The following is a 21,795-nucleotide window of genomic DNA, read 5'->3' as shown; positions in this document are numbered from 1 at the left end:
TTGAATCTACCCTAAAGAGAATTTTGAATGTTTTTTCAAATTGATATCTCCCAAACATTGGTCTGCGTCGGTGCAAATCTTTTTGAGAGGGATTTTTTTTCAGATTTTGCAAATATGAGTGGATAATAATAAAAGAGAGAGAGAGAGAGAGAGAGAGAGAGATAGATAGATAGATAGATTTTATTATCGTCCTCGGAGGTCAAATATGACCTATGGGACCAAAGTTACATGTGATGTAGTATGTGTATGGCTGATGAGTGACTCTCGATGCTCCAAAATTGTAGTGATGAGAGTCGCAATGGAGAGCCCACACTTTGGCTGGGAGAGGAAAGTGTGTAGGTCTAAGTTATGGCTGAAAATGTGAGAGAAGCAAGTTCGGATGTGATCAAAAGCTGAGCACTCTAGTAGTGTGTGGTACTCAGACTCTCGAACTTGCAGTGAGCATAATGTGCACAATCGATTTGATTCTTCTCCATTGCCCCAACGCCCTATCTCGCATCGAAGGAAATGGGAGCTAAGCCGAATTGCTGCGATAGTGCGTATCGCGGACAAGGGAATAGGCTCAAGCATGTAAGTGTGAGTACGGTTTCCTCTCTCAGCGATGAACATGGTTTTGTAGTTGGGGGCAATATAGGTGGTGTAATGTATGAAGCGTGACCCACCGGATTTCTCCCAAGCCGTAATACATTGGCGTTGTAGAAAAGCTTCATTCACTTGAGAGTCAATTGAAGCATCATGTAGCAAGTGTAATGCATCCCATCTCCCAAACCACTTCTTTATGTCTTGCATCCATCCCGTGCTCAAGATCTTGCTTTTATGCGTCTTTTGAACTTTTTTGCTTGCTTCCCATGCAATTGTAGGAAGTCGATGTGAGGGGTTTTGACGCATCTTTATCATGTACTCCACAACCCTTTCCACGCCCATAACCTCAATTGGAAGAGATCCCGACTCAAGAAGTAGGAGCATATATGGTGTTTGTGTCTTAACTTGGAGAAAGTTTGTAAGAAAACGCTTTTGGACATTCTCAAACTCTTTCCAAGTAGACTTTGTGATGCTTCCACCCCACACTTCAACTCCATAAAGAAGAACCGGTGTCACCAATGCATCAAAAAGATACTTCTTGAGAACCCAACACTTGATGTTTCCCGCATTACACATGTTCTCAAATGCATAAAATGCTCTCTTTCCCGCTTCCAAACGACGCATAGCACATTCATGCCACTTGTGATTGGATGGAACCTCAAGGCCAAGGTACTTAAAGCTCTCAATAACTTCAAGTGTCTCGTTTTTGTACACAATGCATGGCTTCTCCTTATGGTTGGTTTTCACAAGCATAACCTTTGTTTTGGATTCATTTACAATCAGCCCACTATGCAAGCAAAAGTTCTCAAGGACAACCATAAGCTTTTGTGCATCTTCTAAAGTGTGTGCTAGAAGCACTACATCATCCGCATACAACAAAAGCATGATTACCGCATTGCAAATAGTGACCTCTTCAATGCCTTCTTCTTGCATAAAGTCAAGTACCATTTGTTCCAATTGATCGATGCATAGACCAAAGAGAGTTGGTGACAATGGACATCCTTGTTTAACCCCAATAGTGCTTACAAAAATTTCTGAAATTTCTCTTCGCATGCGCAATTGACAAATCACCTTCTCATAGATTCGAGAAACCGCAAGCATAAACTCACTTGGCACTTGGAGTTCTTCCATCCTTCTCCACAAATTGTTACGTGGAATCATATCAAAGGCTTTCTTAAAGTCCACAAAACAACAATACAATCGCTTGCCTTTCAACCGACTTTCCTCCATGAGAACACGAAGAGTGACAAGATGATCAATGGTGCTATGGCATCGACGAAAACCCGCTTGTCCCTTTGCACGCTTGTCATTCTCTTCAGCCCAATCACTCAATTTCATCTCCATTATGCACCCAAATAACTTTGCCATAAGAGACCCAATCATTATAGTCCGGTAGTTGCTTACATTCTTTACATCCCCTCCTTTATGCAAAGGCTTAACCCAATTAGTACTCCAATCATAAGGCATAGCATGTTGAAGTGCAAGGTTAAACATATCACACATCCACTCATGGGTTAAATCTCCCGTCCATTTGATCATCTCCGGCTTGATACCTTGAAGATCTCCCGCTTTGTGAGTGGCCAACTTTTCAAGCCCACCGCATACATCCTCAATAGTAAAAAAAGACGGCATACATGGGAGTGAACCATAAAATGGCATTTTTTCAGTATTTTCTTGCTCATATAATTGCCTACAATGTGTGTACATATCCACTAGACTCAAGTTACCAAAAATCTCAACCCGCTTGCCTCTCAAGTTTCTCCAAAATCTTCCACATGCATGTGCCTTTTCTTGGACTTGAAATTCTTGTTGCTTTACTTCCCATCTTCTTCTCTTCTTTTGAATCAATGCCTTGTATGTATGCAAATGACTTTGATAGTTGTCTTTGTCCATAGTTGCATCAAGCTTTATCAAGGACTTTCGAGCATCTTGACATTCTTTATCAAACCACCTTTTGCGTGATCTATCTTTGTTGATACCATGGAGATGCTTTATGGCAAAGCATTCTTCCGCACAAGAACAAATAGCTTTCTTGAAAGCTTCCCATTTAGTTTCCAATGGTGCGTCACATTGAACCTTTGTCATCCATAGTTTTTGCTCAACCATTTCAATGTACATTGGTGCCCGTTCGAAATCCATACATAGTGATAACTTCTCTTTCCTTTGGCTAAGATTATCATGCTTAGTTGCTTCTCCACATGAAAGGTCAATACATAAGGTGCGATGGTCGGATTCCGGGGTCCATTGACCAAACATAAAACTCTTTATGCGATACATGATGGCTTCAGAGAGTAGCATATAGTCAATCACACTATCCCCATTATGTCTTCTACATGTAAATCCATTGGTTCCACTCCACAAAGATACACCGTTGGCAATGAGCATACCCGTGCTATTACACATGTGTAAAAGTAACTTTCCATAGTGATCCGGCTCTTTCTCATCCATTGAAGTACGATCATACAAGTGAACTTCCTCCAACTCCCTTGAAATGTATGGCATATCAAATTGTTGAGTATCATGTTGCAATGTTTTTGTGCGAGCATTCATATCCCCAAATACAATAACATCACCTTCACCTTTGAAATGAGCAATGTCCTCTTCCAAATCAGAAAATGGTTGATCTCTATCCATGTAAGCATAAAAGGGAGAATCATGATGAGGAATGTAGCAACCGGCTACAAAAATGGGTGCTCTTTTTGGTGTCATAATTTTCAGCCATACATAACGTTTGTACTTGTCATCTTTCACAATTGATACAAAATCTTCCAATCCTTTCTTAACCATACATGCTAACCCTCCTTGTCCTCTTCGTTGCTTGAGATTCTTTGACCACATCAATGAATGTACATTGTAATCCTCCAAGCCGTTAATCCTTTGTGTATCATGCTCCCAAGTTTCAACAAGAAGTACAACATCGGCTTTGCTTGTTAGTTCATCAATGCCAACCCCCGCATTCCATGGGTATCCATTACAATTCCAAAAGCATATTTTCAATTGTAACTCAGTCTCATAGGTCACGCATCCCTATTTGCTTGAGAGACTTGCCTCCTCCTTGGACACATTTTCTTCATGAGAGATTTCCTTGTTTTTATTATTCTTTTCCTCATATGCCTTGCGATGCGTATTTTGTTGCTTAATAGTGCGATCTTCACATACAAAACATTTTGTATTCCTCAAATAGATCCAACTATTATCAAGGATAATCTTTCGCTTGGTCTCATCCGGCATGGTGCATACAATTGGCCGTTCTCCCGAGCGAGGAGCTCCTTGCTTCCCCACTCTATGTGCTCCATAGACCATAACTCCGGACATGCCAAAGTGGGTTTTGAAGAAATCTTCAATAACAATGGCAAGAGAAGGAGGTGTCTCTAACTTCTCTTCGGGAATTCCACGAATAACAATGTTCTTGGAACGTCGCTCCCGTTCCTTCAACTCCTCCACATCCACATTCTCAACATTCTTTGTTTGAACCATAGCTTGCATGAGTGAGGAATTAGAAACCACATTGCTACCACATACATCAGCCCAAGACTTGTTTGTGCATACATTTTTCATGTCGCATACATCCCGGCTAATAGCGTCAAATTTCTCCTCTTTCAATACATGGTCATGCTCTACTTTGCTCATCTGCTCCTTCAAAGCATTCAAGTCCACAAGAGAGCGTTTACATTCCTTGACTTCCTCTTCAAGTTGCATCAAACGTGTTGTTTGCATCTCAAGTGTCCTCTTGAGATTCTCATTCTCAACCACAAGTACCCTTAGTGTGCCATTCTCCATTGCAAGTGCTCGTAAGTCTTCGCCTTGTTTGTTTACGGTCTCTTGCAATGATACCAAGTACGCCATGATCATGGTTTCCGATGTCATTGGTTGGGTGGTTGTGTTGCATTTTCCACAATGGTTGTGGACCTTGTTGAAGAAGAAGAACCCTTGCGAGTGCCGGAAGACATTGTATGTAAAATAGGAGATGAGAATCAATTTTGTTGAACCTGTTCACTTCGGAAATGCTGCTACAGAAACGCCTTCCATAACTCTGAAAATTTATGTCTTTACATCAATGCGTAGAGGACTTCGTGCTCTTCGATTGAGGCTATAGATCACCCAAATCGGAGTTCGGATGAAGAAGTTATGATCAAAAGAGTGGACTATTGTCTACTATGTCAAAAAACGGCTGCACTAAGAGAGAGAGAGAGAGAGAGAGAGAGAGAGAGAGTTGTTTTTAAAAAAACTCCCTCAAAGGATTTGCACCAACACAGATCCTTTGAGGGAGGTTTTTTAAAGCAAGACGACTTTTGTATATACGTTAGAGAGAGAGAGAGAGAGAGAGAGAGAGAGAGAGAGAGAGAGAGAGAGAGAAGAAGAAGAAGAAGAACAAGAAGAAGAGAGTTTTTAAGTCGTAGCAAATTGTCCCAAGAGACCTTAAAGATCTAGCCCACGAGGAGAGAGAGAGATAGATAGATAGATTTTATTATCGTCCTCGGAGGTCAAATATGACTTATGGGACCAAAGTTACATGTGATGTAGTATGTGTATGGCTGATGAGAGAGAGAGAGAGAGAGAGAGAGAGAGAGAGAGAGAGAGAGAGCTTTTAAAAAAAATCTTTTTTAATACATGATGACTTTTGTATCTACTTTAGAGAGAGAGAGAGAGAGAGAGAGAGAGAGAGGGGGGGAGAGAGAGAGATTGATCTTTTTTTAACCTCTCTCAAAGGATTTGCATCAGCACAAATCCTTTGATGGAGCTTTTTTTTAAGGCGCTCTCTCAGAACAGATCCTTTGAGGGAGTTTTTGTTTAGCTCTCTATCTCTCTTTCTCTTTAGAATAGATAAAAAGGTCTTTTTTTAAGTAGATACAAAAGCTCTCTCTCTCTCTCTCTATCTATCTATCTATCTCTCTCTACCTACGTCTAGACTTCAAACGAACACTTATATATGCTAATATGGTGGACCAAATGTTAACCATGACAGAGCATCAAGAGAGCCTAACATTAGAATGCAAGTGGAAAGTTTTGAAAGAAGTAATTTGCTCTTGTGTGAAGGAATTCTTTTCGGTGAAACACATGTCTTGCAAAAGATCTAAGAAGGGTAGCACCAAGAAGAAATGGTTCGACATCGAATGTAGTGAATCCCGAAAACACTTGCTAAGGTTGGATGCAAGCAAAGACAAGGAAGGTTACTTGGAATGTTCACACACATACAAAGCACTTGTTCAAAAAAAGAGGAGAAGGTGGGAAGTCAAAAAACAACTTCTTTTAGTGCAAGAGAAAGCACATGCATGTTGCAAGTTTTGGCAAAATCTAAAAGGCAAGCGTGTTGAGAGCTTTGGTGACTTGACTCTTAAGGATATGTAGACGCATTGCAAGAACCTCTATGAGCAACCCAATGTTGATAAGATGGAGTGTTCTAGCTCCCTTCCGTTTATGCCTCCATTCTTTACCATTGAAGATGTATGTTGCGCGCTTGAGAAACTTGCTACTCACAAGGCAGGGGACCTTCAAGGTGTCAAGGCTGACATTATTAAATGAACAAGCAAGAAAACACGATATTGGATATGCGATATGTTTAACCTTGCACTTCAGCATGGCATGCCTCATGATTGGAGTGAAAATTGGATCAAACATTTGCACAAAGGAGATGTAAACAATGTGAACAACTATCGCACTATAATGGTTGGTTCTTTGATGGCAAAGTTATATGAAGATAATTGAATGGGCTGAAAAGAACGGCAAACGTGTGCTAGGCCAAGCGGGTTTTTGAAAGCATCATAGCACTATTGATCACCTTGTCACTCTTCGAGTTCTTATGGAAGCATCTCGATTGAAAGGAGAAAAGTTGTATTGTTGCTTTGTCGATTTCAAGAAAGCTTTTGACATGGTATCACGAGGAAATCTTTGGAGACGTATGTAAAGCCTTCAAGTGCCGAGAGAATTTATGCATGCAGTCTTTCGCATCTACCAAAAAGTGATATGTCGACTACGTATCAGAGATAGAATTTCAGAATTTTTTTGCAAGCACCATTGGTGTCAAACAAGGATGCCCACTTTCCCCAACCCTCTTTGGGCTACTCATTGATGAATTGGAATGCATGGTTCTTGATTTTATGCAACAAGAAGTCATAGAAGAGGTTAAGATCGGAAATGCGGTGATCATGCTTTTGCTTTATGCCGATGATGTAGTGCTCTTAGCACATACCTTAGAAGATGCACAAAAGCTTATGAGTGTCTTGGAATGCTTTTGCCTACATAGCGGGCTCATCGTGAATGGATCCAAAACGAAGGTTATGCTTGTAAAGACCATCAATGATGAAAATCCATGCATTGTATACAACAATGAGCAACTTGAAGTGGTAGATAGCTTCAAGTACCTTGGCCTTGAGGTTCCATCCAATCATAGATGGAAGGATTGCGCAATGCGTCGCTTGGAAGCCGGAAAGAGGGCTTATTCTGAATTTGACAACATGTGTAATGCTGGAGAGATCAAGTGTTGGGCTCTCAAAAAGCACCTCTTTGACACATTGGTGACACCGGTGCTTCTTTATGGAGTGGAGGTGTGGGGTGGTAGCATCGGGAAGTCTACTTGGAAAGAGCTTGAGAATGTCCAAAAGAGTTTTCTCACCAACTTTCTCCAAGTCAAGACACAAACACCCTAGATGCTTTTACTTCTTGAGTCTGGATCGCTTCCCATTGAGGTCTTGGGCATGCAAAGGGTTGTGGAGTACATGCTTAAGACACGACATAGCCCTTTGTATCGACTTCCTAGAATTGCATATGAAGCAAGTAAAAGGTCCAAAAGACATGCAAGAGAAAAATACTAAGTTCGGGGTGGATGCTTGACATCAAGAAATGGTTTGGAACATGGGATGAATGTCACTTGGTCAAGGATGCGTCGATCGACTTCCAAGTTAATGAGGCCTTCTTACAACGCCAATGTATCACGGCTTGGGAGAAATCCGGAGGTTCTCGCTTCAGTCATTACACCACACACATTGCCCCAAACTACAAATCTATCTTCTTCTCCGAATGTGGTAATTGAACCCATCCCTACATCCTTGAGCCCATCCCATTGAGTGCGATTTGCACCATTGCATCCATTCGTCTTAGCTCCCATTCTCTACGCTACGAGACAGGACGTTGGGGCATTGGCGAGAAGTCTCATCGACTTTGCACCTTATGCCCTTGTCAAGTGCAAGACAGTGAGTACCAGACACTACTTGAGTGCTCAGATTTTAACCACATTAGGTCCTCTTTTCCCCGTATATTCAGCCATGAGCTCTCCCTACATACCTTGCTCTCCCAACCACGATGTGGACTCTCTATTGTGTTGCTCATTTCAGCCATTTTGGAGCATCGAGAGTCACTTATGACCTCCACTCACACTACATGACATGTTCATTTGGTCCCATAGGTCATATTTGACCTCCGAGGACGATAATAGAACTATCTCTCTATCTCTCTATCTCTCTCTCTCTCTCTCTCTCTCTCTCTCTTTAAAGTAGATACAATAGTCATCATGCCTTTGTTTTAAGTTTCTTTTGTTAGTATCTCTCTCTCTCTCTCTCTCTCTCTCTCTCTCTCTCTCTCTCTCTCTCTCTCTCTCTCTCTCTCTCTCTCTCTCTATCTTTCTATCTTTAAAGTAGATACAATAGTCATCATGCCTTTGTTTTAAGTTTCTCTTGTTAGTATCTCTTTAGAGTTTTAAGAAGTATAGGGTTTGCACCCCTATAGATTGCAAGGTGCAATCGAGCGGGGATACCCACAGTTGGCTTGCGGCAAGGTGATGACATTGCAGTGGAGTCGGTCATGATGATCAGCTTGGTGGTTCTTCTTGTGTGACTGAGTGATCCTTTGGGATGAGGGCCTAACATTCACAACCAAGCCTATGTCAGCTCATCCCTTGCTTCCACCCTCATTTTTAGGATCTATGGTGGTCACCCTCTGTGCCAAATTTGATGTAAAAACAACAGTCGTGTCTCTTTTGGTTGCGGTTTCAAAGTTGAGGTCTCCCTAGGAAGGACCAAGAGCTTGTGACAGGGATCCTATGCCTATGTCATCCTTGGGATTCATCATTTTGGCCTTTGTGGGTTCTTGGATCTACCCTAAAAATCCTTGGACAGTATGGTGGCTTGCAATTTTTTGGTGGGCTCATTTTTCCTTGGTTGCCACTTGGCTTTGCCTCTACAGTCTCTCTTGGTGTTGTGAAGGATTGGTTCTTTATGGCAATGTGAATTTCTTGCAAAAATTTAGGGTGTAGACTAGTAGCACAAAGGCAAAGAAGCTACCCTACCAAGGCTCCCCCCTGGGAGCACCCCTACGATAGAAGCATCTCCCCGCCTCACTCCCATCCCTTGCACTATAGAGCCTAGCGAACCCTAACCAGATGCATCTCTCCACCTCACTCTCATCCTCTTATAGCTACAAGGTTTCTTTTACTTGATAGAAAAAAACACAAGAATGAACAAGCTCAAGAGTTATCCAATGTCAAGGTTTCTAGCACCTACCTATCCAATTGTGAGCCACATCATCACATGGTTTTATATGCCACATCGGCTCTCTCTCTGTCTCTCCTCTATAATCTCTTGTGTGTGAAAATTATCTCTCTACATTAAGTAAACTACTCAGTTATCTACTTAGCTACACCCTATTTCCTAACAAAACTGGTATCAAAGCAAGGTTCGCTCGTAGCTAAAGTATCTCAAGGAAAGGATTCCTTGAATTGAGTGGGAGTAATGGTGGAGAATGTGAAGCTCACAATTGAGAAGTTCAATGGCAATAACTAGATGTAAATTGAAGACTATCTCTACCAGAAGGACCTTTATTTACTACTAGGCGATTTTGTAAAGAAGCCCGCAACAATGGCAGATGAAGCATGGATTGCCCTTGATTGAAAGGCATTAGGAACAATCCGGCTAAGCATGGCGTCAATGGTGGCATTCAAATGTTTCCGAGATGAAGACCACGGAGGACATGATGAAGTCACTTGACAGCCTCTACGAGAAACCATCGGCATCTAATAAGGTATTTCTAATGAAGCGCTTGTTCAATCTAAAGATGGCAGAGAATGGTTCAATTGCAGAACACCTAAATGACTTTAACACCAACATAAGTCAACTTCGATTGGTGAAAATAAATTTCGATGACGAAGTACGAGCTCTCCTTATACTATCGTCTCTCCCGGTTAGCTGGGACAGCCTTGTGATGGCTATAAGTAATTCTATCTCTAGCACAAATAATCTTAGCACTAGAATGGTAACCTAACAGGACATAAAAGTGTCCTTTCAGGGTTTTGGGAAAAAATTTCCAAAACCATAGTAGATCCACTCATTTTGAAAAATCCTTTCATGAGCTTATAGTTCAATAACTACTACATATGGAACAAATGATAAACTTGTAATTTTTCTCATCCCTTGGTCACTACAAGCCTCTAAAGTTGATGGACCAGTGCATTTTGCCCAAAACAGCAATTTCTTACGGTTGATTGCATATAAATAAGAGTGGGGATTTTTGTAGCCCTGTTAACTTCAATGGGTTGGTGACCAAAACATATGGTTGCTTTTACCTCACTAATGTTTTTTGGGCAAAAAAAAGGTACAAAAAAGTTGCATTTTTTCCATTCTGCGGACCTATCATCAAAGTTTCTATAGTCACGCTCAATACAGATACTATATATATGTTTTCTTAGTTCCCTTTGGGCCTTTGGATTCAAAAGGAGCCATGGAGCATGTCAAAAGGATATTGGATCTCTTACGATTGGAACCTTGGGGGCAATGATAAAGTGCTAAATACAACAAACATGAAAAAACTGGGTTTAGCATTATGACCTCTAGAAACCCATAGAAACTACTCAATATCTAGCCAAGTTTGTAGTCTATGATTAGATATGGTTACTACCTACAAAATACACACAATTGTCCTAAGAAACTATCAATATTGAGAAAGCTATACTTGCTACTCTAAATTGTATCATATTCTTCAGCAAACAATCAAAAAACTCAACCATCATCATATACTATGCTATATAGCATATTAGGTCCCCCAAAACTCAAGTAAGATTAGCTTTATGTTATACATTACACTTACACAATCAAAATTGTTTCTGGATATCAAGAAAGCCACCAAAAAAATCATAAAAGTGCTAATTTTGGCCAAAAAAAGGATTATGCAATTCTTGTAAATTGGTCATAACTTTCAATTTTAACACTTAGCTCTCCCTACAAGCATCAAAACATGTTGAGAATTATGAAGGCCTAACCTCTAGCCATCTAAACCTCACAAACATGAAGTTTAGAGTGGTATAGTTGCCAAAAATTGAAAAAAAGCCAAAAACAGGACCCGTTTTTTCACACAGTTTAGGTTCAAAAATGTTGTGCAAGAGTAAGGTTAATGGTGAGATCGATACTCCCAAAAAATGCTAAGTCTTTTTCAGCTCATAAGGCAACTTTGTGGATATATAGCACCTAGAAATTCATTTTCATACTCTTCAAATAATTCAAGAAAAATGGTCACGGACAGAAAAGTGTCCTGTTACCATTCTAGTGTTAAGTTTGATGATATTGTGGGTGTTCTCCTAAGCGAGGAAATGCAAAGGATAAGCACAGGAGAATCATCAAGTGTTGCACTATCACTGGAAACAAGAGGAAGGTCTCAGGAGAGGTTCAAAAACCAAAAGGGTCGTGATCGCTCAAGGCGGAGCAAGTCACGCACAAAGTTAGTTCTTGAATGTTGGAACTACGGCAAGAAGGGCCACGTCAAGAAGGATTGTTGGTTCAAGAAGAAGAAGGAGTCAGAGTTTCCATGAAAACCCGATGTAAGGTGCACAATCATCTCAATAATTCTACACATGGCATGCAATGTACATAGATGGACATTTGAGGCGAAAAGAACTAAAACATCTTGAAAGTATAGATCTCTAGAGTGTCTATTTGAAGCTTTGTTCTCATTAGTAGGATTCAACTCCTTTGCTACATCCATGGAGTAAATAGAAGGTCTTTTGGAATTGGCACACTTTGACACATTGTGCTTACACTTTAGTGTCTTTAGGTCTCCCCCCATGATGTGCCATTCCACCTTGTACATACCAAAACCCTCAATATCTAGCTCCTCCCTAGCTTGTTGGTCCTCAATTATTTCAAAAATACTAGTGTGGTGGAACACCCAATTTCACATATTGGGATCCTTACTATCAACCTCAAAATCACCCCACTATATGGTCATGAGAGTGTTTGGTATCAAGGGATCTATTCTTGAGAGTTATTGAGACACTCTCAAGTTTTCTTCACTTTGACTCTCTTTAGTATCAAGGGATCTTTTCATTAGAGTTATTGACACTCTGTCAAGGTCTCTTTCCTTCATAGCTTCCCTTTTGTCTAATTGAATCACAAAAATTGCCTGCTTGTTCATCTCAGTATGTTGAAGATCATAGAATTTTATCATTGCCCTCTTCAAAGTTCTCAAGTCAAAGGATAGATTGTTGAAACAATTGAACTTAGGATCTTTCTTCTTGCTAGAATATATGTTATTGATGTGAAAATTCTCTAAAAACATCTTCATGACCCTAGAATTAGTTATAAGTGCTGCTAGTTGAATAAGTGATAGATTTGGTAGCAAGTAGCCCTTCACTCTTGACTCCTTCAGGGTTTTGTTCATGATCTTGAACAAGTATCAATAACCTACCTTACTGATTCCAACTTTATCCGTAGTCCTTTGAACATTCTCCTTGTCCAAGGTAAATGCATTTATTTCTAGCCTTCTTGAACCTTCCCTCATCCAGCAATAGATTCCTAGCAAGAATAAGTGGAATCACATCACAAAATGATTGTGATGCACCTCTCATGTTTCTTGTGAATAGTTTGGCTAAACTAAAGACCCAAGGTAAACACAAACAAAGATTATAGTACCCAATGATGTCGACTTGAAAAACAAAGATACTAATTCAAAAAATAGACTAGTTTTACCTCACTGATTTGATTTTTCTATTGCATCCTCCACCTCTTAGCTTGAGACTCTTTATATTCTTTAACTTCCTTTGTCTTTGTTTAAGCCCAAGCTCTATCCTCTTTCTCTTGGCTATATTTAGCAATGATTGCACGTTCTTTACCTTTTTCTTTCTTTCTTGAAGTTGATAATTAAGAGAATCCTTGAACTCTTATAGAAAACGGTTCTCCCTTTTATGCCATCTCATTGAAATCTCATGAATGAAGAGTAGTTAAAGAATGGTGGGGTGATTTTGGTGATGGGGGTCTATGGGATACAATCTACCATCTATCCATAAGTCAATGTGCTTCTTTCCCTCTGATCTCATTTCTTCAAAGGTAGAAGGAGGAGTTTCAAAAAACCTTTTTCCTTTTTGAATGGAGGGGATATTCATGTCCAACTCAACATGGAGATGATAGATACCTCTCTTAGTAGGATCTATGGTTGCAATACCAAGGTCAAAGCTTAGATATGGGTAGAAAAATGATGAGGTTTGGATATGGTGTATAGAAAGGTTCCAATAGAATTGAGCAGAGAAAATTTGAAATTTGGACCAAAAGAGAGAATCGATGCTTTGAGAGGAAGAATTTTTAGAAAAGGGTCACATTTCCAAGAGATTCGAAAGTGATACTTTATGTTTCGATTGAACATGGAGATGATAGACACCTCTCTTGGTAGGATTTATGGCTACAATACCAAGGTCAATGCTTGGTTAGAAGGAAGAGAATAATGAGGTTGGATATGGTGCATAGAAAGGTGCTGACATAACTGAGCAAAGGGGGATTTGAAATTTGGACCAGAAGACAAAATTGGTGCTTTAGGAGGGAGACTTTTTGGGAAAGGGACACATCTCCAAGAGATTTGAAAGCAGCACTTCATTTGGGCCCTTAAAAGTGACATCTTGTGAAAATGGGTTTTGAAATTTCTTGTCTACAATTTCAAAAATAAAATGCATTTTCTCCCTCTACCATTTCTTATAGGGAAAAAAAGTGACATCAGACTTTCCCTAATGAATAACTGTCATAAATGATGTGTCCTTGGTATTTTAGGACATGTTTTGCATCTTAACTCAAATTGATGTTGTAAGATAAATAATGGATGACAACTCTGAAGAAACCCTCACTCAATCCCTTAAAAGATAAGAAAAGAAAAACTATGAAGGGACTAGTAGATAAGAATATGTTGCAAAAGGATCCCAAGGAGGTAAATATTGAGCATTCGAAGGATATCGGACACTTCTATGGATAAGATGTTTCTTTCACCAATTTAAGCCCTACACCCAAAGCTTGTAAAAGACTTAACTTTTACTCAGGTAGATAGCTTAATAGTGCAAGAATTAATTATATGACCACCGGAAGAGAAGGTTTATAAATGGTCTATGCTATAAAAAAATTTAGACACTTCCTTCTTGCAAACAAGTTTGTGTTCTTTGTGGATCATCCAGCACTATTACACTTGGTGACAAATCTTACAATACAAGACATATTGTTTGATGGTTAATCATATTGATTGAGCTTGATTTCCACGTGTAGTCAAAAAGGGAACCATGCATCAGAGGATCAGAGGACTAACCATTTGTCAAGATTGACTCATGGAGAAGCACTCCAGGGAGTTTATGATGACTTACCGGATTCTTATCTATTCAATATTGAGATGGTTCCAAGATGGATAAAACATGTCATACCTTTGCTCACCATTGGTTAAATACACATGGAAAGGTAGCCATCAACTTTTGAGAAAACACAATAACTAGTTCTAATAGCTAGAAGGCTATACAATCAAAGAAATGATGATATATTGAGGCTATGTATAGAGACAACTAAGAGAATTTGTACATGAGCCAAGCTCATATGCAAACCACGGGAATTCACAATGCAAAAGCACAAACATTCTAGAGATTGATGAGACTTGTGTATACTGTCCAAGAATGCAAATACTTTGTTCATGAATACATTAGTTCATGTGACATTTGTGCAACACAGGAACCTCTAGAACATGCAAGATTGTTTAGAGTAGCGGTAGCACCTAGGTGGAGCTGGTACATTTTGTGGGTTACATGACCAAAGGAAACTTACTAGAGGGGTTCAGGAGATCCATAATGAAATCCATTCAAACCAAAGTGGAAATTTATGTGTTGATTGAGGATAACCTCTACAAAAGAGGAAGGGACAATCAATTGCAAATGTGCGCCAAAAAAGATGAATACATTCTGATTCTTGAGCAATCTCATCTTGGGCAAGCATAAAAATATTTTTTGCAAACGAAGTTCTAGTTACAGGAATTTGGTGACCGACCTTGTTTATGGATAATAAAGCATATGTCAAAATATGTGACCAATTCCAACGAACAAAAGCACCTATAGAGTGAGACAAAATGCCTTTACAACCTATGATGGAGGCAAGAGATTTTTCCAAGTGGGGCATTGACTTTGTTGGATCTATAGCATCTTTTGCATATTGTACTCAAGACAAAAATAGGCAAAAAAAATGAGGACACAGATGTGTCCATTTAAATTTAAAAAACTTGTTTATATATCAAAAATAGCTTTTCTTGAATATTTAAGTTTTTCCCATTGGTGGATTTCCCAAAAGAATCAGTTTGACAGTGTTTGGAGCATAGAAATGACCTATGATTTTTTCCAAGTTTTAAGGCATTATAATGTCCACATGACATTTCAGTGTCCAGGTACCAAGCTAGTGTTAAACTTTATACACCACATTGTTTTTGCAGGTCAATTATCATCCACAACTTATGCAAGATGTCATGTGTTCTAGATGAGTACAAAAGGACCTGGTTTTGGAGTTGATCTTTTAGCCAACAAAATGCGATCATCAGGAGAGTTGGAAAATTGTTGGGTTTGCTTTGACCATGAGAAGAGGACAAGAGTTTGGCACACCATGGCTTCATATGGGTATAATCCTTACACCTAGGAGCTTCAAACAATATCGATTGGTGAGTTTAAAAGTGAAGATAAAATGTCTCACATCTTCTTTTGGTGGATGTTGAATAAAATATTGGAAAGAGAGGGTTTTCCAAGTGTAGATTTTCATGATTTCAGGCCATTGAGGCTCAACAAAATTGTCTTGTTGTTTTGACTATGGTTAATGGAGGTCGTGAAAATATTCTTGAGGGGAAGGAAAGAACTTGCCTTTGGCATTGGGAAGACAGCTTGGATAAGCATTCTAAAAAGTATGCAAGCTTCAAATCAGCACCAAATTCATATTTGGTTGGATACAACCTCTCCATCACGACTCAAGGTGGAAGTATCATCAGCTAGACAAGAGGAGAGGATAGAGGAATTGGAGGAAGAAGATGAGGAGCATCAAGTAGCCCTTAGGAGGTCTTCAAAAAATATAACACAACTCATAGGGTAACACATCAAAGAGATAATGCATTGAATTTTGAGCAGTGCAATGTTGCCCTTGATAGCTCTATTTTGTAGCAAGAAGAGGCTATTGCAACAACCAAAAGGATGTGTTGTTGCAGGTCTAGAATACATGGTGAGCAAGCTTGAGAAGAGTTTAAGAAATACCCAAGGGCTTCGTATGGGAATATTGATGATCATTGTCATAATAACTAATATCTAATTCTCCTAAATGATTTTCTCATGTTAGACTGATCATTTAATATGGGGAAGTGCCAGGGGAGAAATAGGCTAGAATATTGGTTAAGTTGGCAGACCGGCCACTATAGGGATCCAAAGGAGGGAAAATAGGGATCCAAAGAGGGGGCCATCTGCAAAAGAGAAATGTGCAACAATGGGCTTAAAAGACCCTAAGGTTCAACCCATCAAGACTTCCAAAATTCTAAGGTTCCAAAATTCAAAGGTTGTGTCCAAAGGTCAAACACTAGGGAAATTGGATGCTTTGTGTGTGTCCCAAAAAGCCTTCACAACTCCTACAAAGGAGGGGGAAAGCCTTGCAAGTAGGGGATGAGAGAGAAACACACACACACACACACACAAGTTCTCTAGGCCAGATGCCCACAAGGTGTACTCAAATCCTATTGGATGGCCATGGAGGTGGACCAATGAGAATTAGGCTAGAGTAAATGTAGTTTAATTAATTTAAAAACACTTAATAAAAGAACCAATAAGAATTATGCTCTCTAGAAGACTATTGGATAGTCTCCCAAGGGGTCCAATGAGCATTCAACAGACCAATGGCTTGCCTGATTTCCTATTCACCAGGAGACAAAGGGGTCCAATGAGAGTTTCGTTGCATTAATGAATTACCTAAAGCTCTCACAAAAGGGGAAAGGGGGACACATGTCAGAAGGCTATCACTTATGCTACTTAACTTTCATTGGCTAAGCTGCTTGGGAGAGATCCAATGAGGTGCTAGCAAGAGAAAATAGCAAGAGGGGTGGACCAAGAGAGAGAGGGGGTTGAATTTTACAAGGCATTATTGCATACACACTCACACTAACTCATGTGTGAGGCAAGAAGACTCTCTCTCTCTCTCTCTCTCTCTCTCTCTCTCTCTCTCTCTCTCTCTCTCTCTCTCTCTCTCTCTCTCTCTCTCCTTCTCGAGCTTTAATGAAAGCTTATCACCTACTTCAAGCTTGTGAGAAGGGAGGCCTACACCAACAACTCTTGGCTTAGTGATGCAAATCCAACCAAGAGCCAAGCTTCAATGCATGCTCATCTCCCTCTACCATGCTAATTACTAAGCTATGCTATGCTAATATGAGTGATTATGTGAGGAGATGTACATCTTTCTCGTAAGACTACTCCTTCTTCCTCTCAATCTACTCTCATACCCCGCTAGCTCTCACCATCTTCGAAGGTGTCTGAGGTTTTGGGTCTGATACCGTGAGGGAATTTATGTTGTGTTTTATAAGTGTTTTGCTTAGTGCTTGAATCTTCCATCTTCATTGCACTATCTAGTATTGAAGGAACACAAAGAATTGTATTGTAAAATGTCTCTCTTGATGGGAGAAACCTATAATACAAAGTGTTTGGTGGATACAGGCGCATATAGGCGTATGCACACCAAATCTTGTGGACACTCTATTTTTTTGGAAAAGGCCATGTAACTTAGCCTAGATGAGTTGTAATCATGATGAGATTAGACACTACCCTCTTTATTTCTCTGAGTCCACACCCTTGTAAGAGGCCGGATGGCCATGGGAAAGCCCCCTAACTTTAAAGCCAAAACCCTTAGTTTTGAGGGGATAATTATCATTAGTTTGGGGAAGAAGAAACGTGCACTATGGAGGCTTCTTGTGACTACAACTTGTAATCTTCTTTTCTCCTGAGTTGGTAATCAGAATTCTATTCCGAATAGCACATTGTGTTCCTTGTCTCTTACTCTACAATCTAAGTGTAATCATTTTCAATTCTGTTGTGGTTCGCGACGTATTGTTTGTGAGCTAAATGCATTGATTTGGGGGTTAAAATGGTTGTTTTTTGATGTTTTGACCATGGATAAGTGTTTCTATGCTTAAGGAAGATCTTTCCAAATACTTCTGTTTCAATTTTTTGTACATTTTTTGTGATGGATCGTGATTTATGTACCTTCCCAAATGGTGACAGAACTTGGTAGGATTGAGCCTATAAGTGTTGTGATACATCTCCTTAAGTTTCATGGAATTCCGGATTCGTTTGGATACCAAAAAGGCGTGATGAAGTTAAGTAGTGAGATTGGACGCATACAAGATAGTATTTCGTTCTTTGATTTTTCACATGCTTGGAAAGAGCTGTTCCACCACACACATTGTTTTTATTTTTGTACTGTTAAGTTCAGTTATGTTTGCATATTCATTTCAGTTATAGGAGTAAGTTAGGAAACAAATTACACCATCATTTGTGACCAAAAGGATCGAGGGAAAAACTGTCAAAAACCTTATTTTGGTGTTGAAGACCATAACTCTGAAAAGTTGAAGAAGTGATGGTCAGAGCTTCAAAACTGGACCAACCCCAGTAAAACTTTCAAGAAGGGGATAAAACACTTGTTGGAAAAGACTGTGCAAAAAACTGCGAGTTTGCCTGCCAAACATGGATTGCATCCATGTACCTTTTTGGCAAAATGTGCTAAAAGTATTTCCTTTGCTTAGAACAGGCTCTCAGGCATCAGAACCTTGAGTTTGGTTAGAATTAGAGGGCTAGAAGATCATAAAAATCAAAAGATTGGGGTGAGCAGACCAAAACCTTGGAAAAAAGGGAAACAAGGAAAAATTGAACTTTTACTTGCCCAAATCCAAAAAGGGATGAGAATTGGGACCAACTAGAAGCAATGAGTCAACAAAACCAAATTTCATGCCCACGTGCTTCCCAACATGGATCGCTATCCATGTTCAAGGTGGACATATGACAGTAAGATTTGACCAGTGTACTCTTGATTACTAGTTGAACAACTTTTCCAAAAAGAGCCATAGACAAAAAAAATAAAAAAAGATGGTCAAAATACCAAAAAAGGAGTGGTTTGCAAAAAACCGCAAACAGACACAAAATCTTGCTTCTCACTTGGAAAAAACTGATCAAATCCAAAAAGACTTGGGGAATAGCATCATCATACCTTGTGTGATCAGCTTACAAAGTGTCAATCCAAAATCTTGCCAAACAGGGATCGCAATCCATGTACCTTTTTGGAAGTTTGAGCTGATAAAAGACAAGCAGGGAAGTGATAACAATTGGAGCACTTTATCCTAAAGGACCCTTATCAAAAAACTTCAAAAAGAGGACAAAAGGAGGCAAAAATTAGATCAAAGGGGAAACCATTGAAATAGACCCTAAAACTCACTTTTGTCTGTCCAAAAGAGCTTTAGGGCATTCAAAAACCATATAGTCAGCATCAAAAGGCCAAGGACTAGCTGTGGGACAAAATTCAGCGTATTTTGACACAAAGGAACATGGATCGCAATCCATGTTCCCCTGACACAAATTGATACCAAACTAGTACCATAGCTAGAGGGCATCACACAGAGTCTAGTGGTCCTTCCAGAGTTGACATTGGATGCAAGAAACCATTCCATTAGCTCAGAACTGATAGAAGCTCAGACAAAGTGACAAAATCAACTTAGCCTCCAATCCAAAGATTCATTTCTAAAAATTTTGATACCATAAGACCCCTTAATCATGCTAAAGTTGATGGTATCAACAAAAGTTCAATTGGCTTCTCAACATGGATCGCGATCCATGTACCTCAGAGTTAGAACTGAGACAGAAACTTACCATACAAGGAGCTAGTCCATAGCAACCTGGTGCTTCTTTCAAAATTGAAATTGGATCGGAATTGTTGAAGTTGTGTAGGGAATTGTGTGCTAATTTTTGTTGAACAAAAGCAAGAACTAACAAGAACAGCTGTAAGCTTACAACTATCAAGCAAATTCTTGACAGGTTGCAGGTACTAGAAGACAGTACCCAGCAAGAAGATCAAACGGGAGATTCAAACTATTTAATGAGGGAACTCGGTTTGGATTTTTATGACCAATTCTTCATGAATCTATGATCAAAAAGATTGTACCAGAATAGGAACCCCAACATCTTTGATCAAGGGAGTAATCACTCGACGGAAGAAAGTGTGAATCAGAGACCACTGACGCCTTTGGAACCCATTTTAGAGGAGAGTTTCTCTGACACTTCGTCTAAGAGATCATATGGCCTCATGATTGAAGATTCTAATAAGTCAAACCCTAAGGGAACAGCTTCTATGGGTGCAGGTCCTTCTCAGCCTACATCTGATGTAAAATTGTTGTATTTGAAGTTTCAATTTGAAATGTGCTTAAAGCCAAAATCTATAAGGATGGAATGGACCGCTAATGTGTTAAGTTGGAAAATAAGCTGAGCGAGTTCAGAGACCTTGTAGATGTTGATTATGATAGGGATAGATATTTCGATCCAGAGGGAATGATGTACCTAGTGGTTCATAACCCTTTTATTATGGATAAATGGGGAATGACCGGCACCAAGGACAAAGTAGATGATGAGTTGGCCGATGCACCACCCAAAATGGAGAAACAAAACGCGGTACTCAGACGCACCAATGAGACAGAGTGCCTTAACACAGACAACACATATGTGGGGCTTTATAAGTTCAATAATGGAGAACAAACACTCTATTACAGATGTGATGAGCCCCAGATGACTGGAAAAACTTCTATGTTTACACGTACACGGAGGGCAGAAATATTTAGGTGGTCATAATGGACAAGTATGGCCGAAAGTACTCTCCAATGGATTGAAAGGAGTTAGAGAGATATACGTATTTTGGATGACCACTCCACCAATACTATGTAAATCCGAAAGAGGTAAAAACCACGACTACTCACATCAGACCTGAGACTGTACATGAGAGCCCCTTGAGAACCAGAGTGGAGGATTCTTATGGACATGAACGAGTTCCAAAAACAGAACCTTTAGGATGGATGGTGTCTAGGGCTTCCATGAACACACATAGGGGCATTATTGTCCCCGACTTCACTTACACCATTGGAATCCCTCCGACTATTACACGAGATCGACTTGATGAACGTATAGCGGATAGGATACCACTGTTAGTACCAAGAGGAGATTATGAACCAAGAGGAGCAACCCCAGGGGGACCAAGAGTTGTTAGAATGGTTGCAGAGGCCAGGCGTATGCGACCATCTCAGGTGGCAAAATGCTTACCCAAAATGTATAATGGATCAGGAGATCCATATGCCCATGTTTCAACCTTCAAACAAGTATTGAGAGCGGAACAGGTAACTGATTTCCACACTCAATATGAAGGATTTGGGTTGACATTCGAAGGTACTACCCTGACTTGGTTCCAATCATTAAACAGCTTGGAATTCCCAAATATTGATCAGCTTCTCCGAGAATTCGGTGAGGAATTCTCAAAAAGAGGGATCAAGCATAACACTGTCTCCCAGATCTATGCATTTAGGCAAAAGGAAAAAGAGAAAGTGAAGGAAGCATCGCTTCGTTTCAAGAAGTACATAGAAATATGCCATGCTCGAGAACTACCTCAGGATGAAAGACTATCAGTCCTCTTCATAGAGGGATTGTGAAATGACACGCTCAAAAAGGACTTGCACGTTCAACAAAGGCCAGGAGTAAACACACAGCGAATATTGAAATGGTGTGCTATAGAACAAAAATGGACAAACCATGAAACTCATGAATGTTTCTATAATCGAAACTATGTTATAGAGAGACAATACGGACCACATGGGGGACAACAACTTTCGCCCCATCCAAGGTACCAAGTGGGGCCAAATAACGTAATCTTGGGTCAGGAAAGAGCTCAACCTGTTGGGGCA

Source organism: Adiantum capillus-veneris, chromosome 3 (assembly GCF_014529385.1).
Source record: "Adiantum capillus-veneris isolate H3 chromosome 3, ASM1452938v2, whole genome shotgun sequence".
NCBI lineage: Eukaryota > Viridiplantae > Streptophyta > Polypodiopsida > Polypodiales > Pteridaceae > Adiantum > Adiantum capillus-veneris.
The sequence above is the reverse complement of the archived record's forward strand: the minus strand, read 5'-3'. Positions refer to the sequence as shown.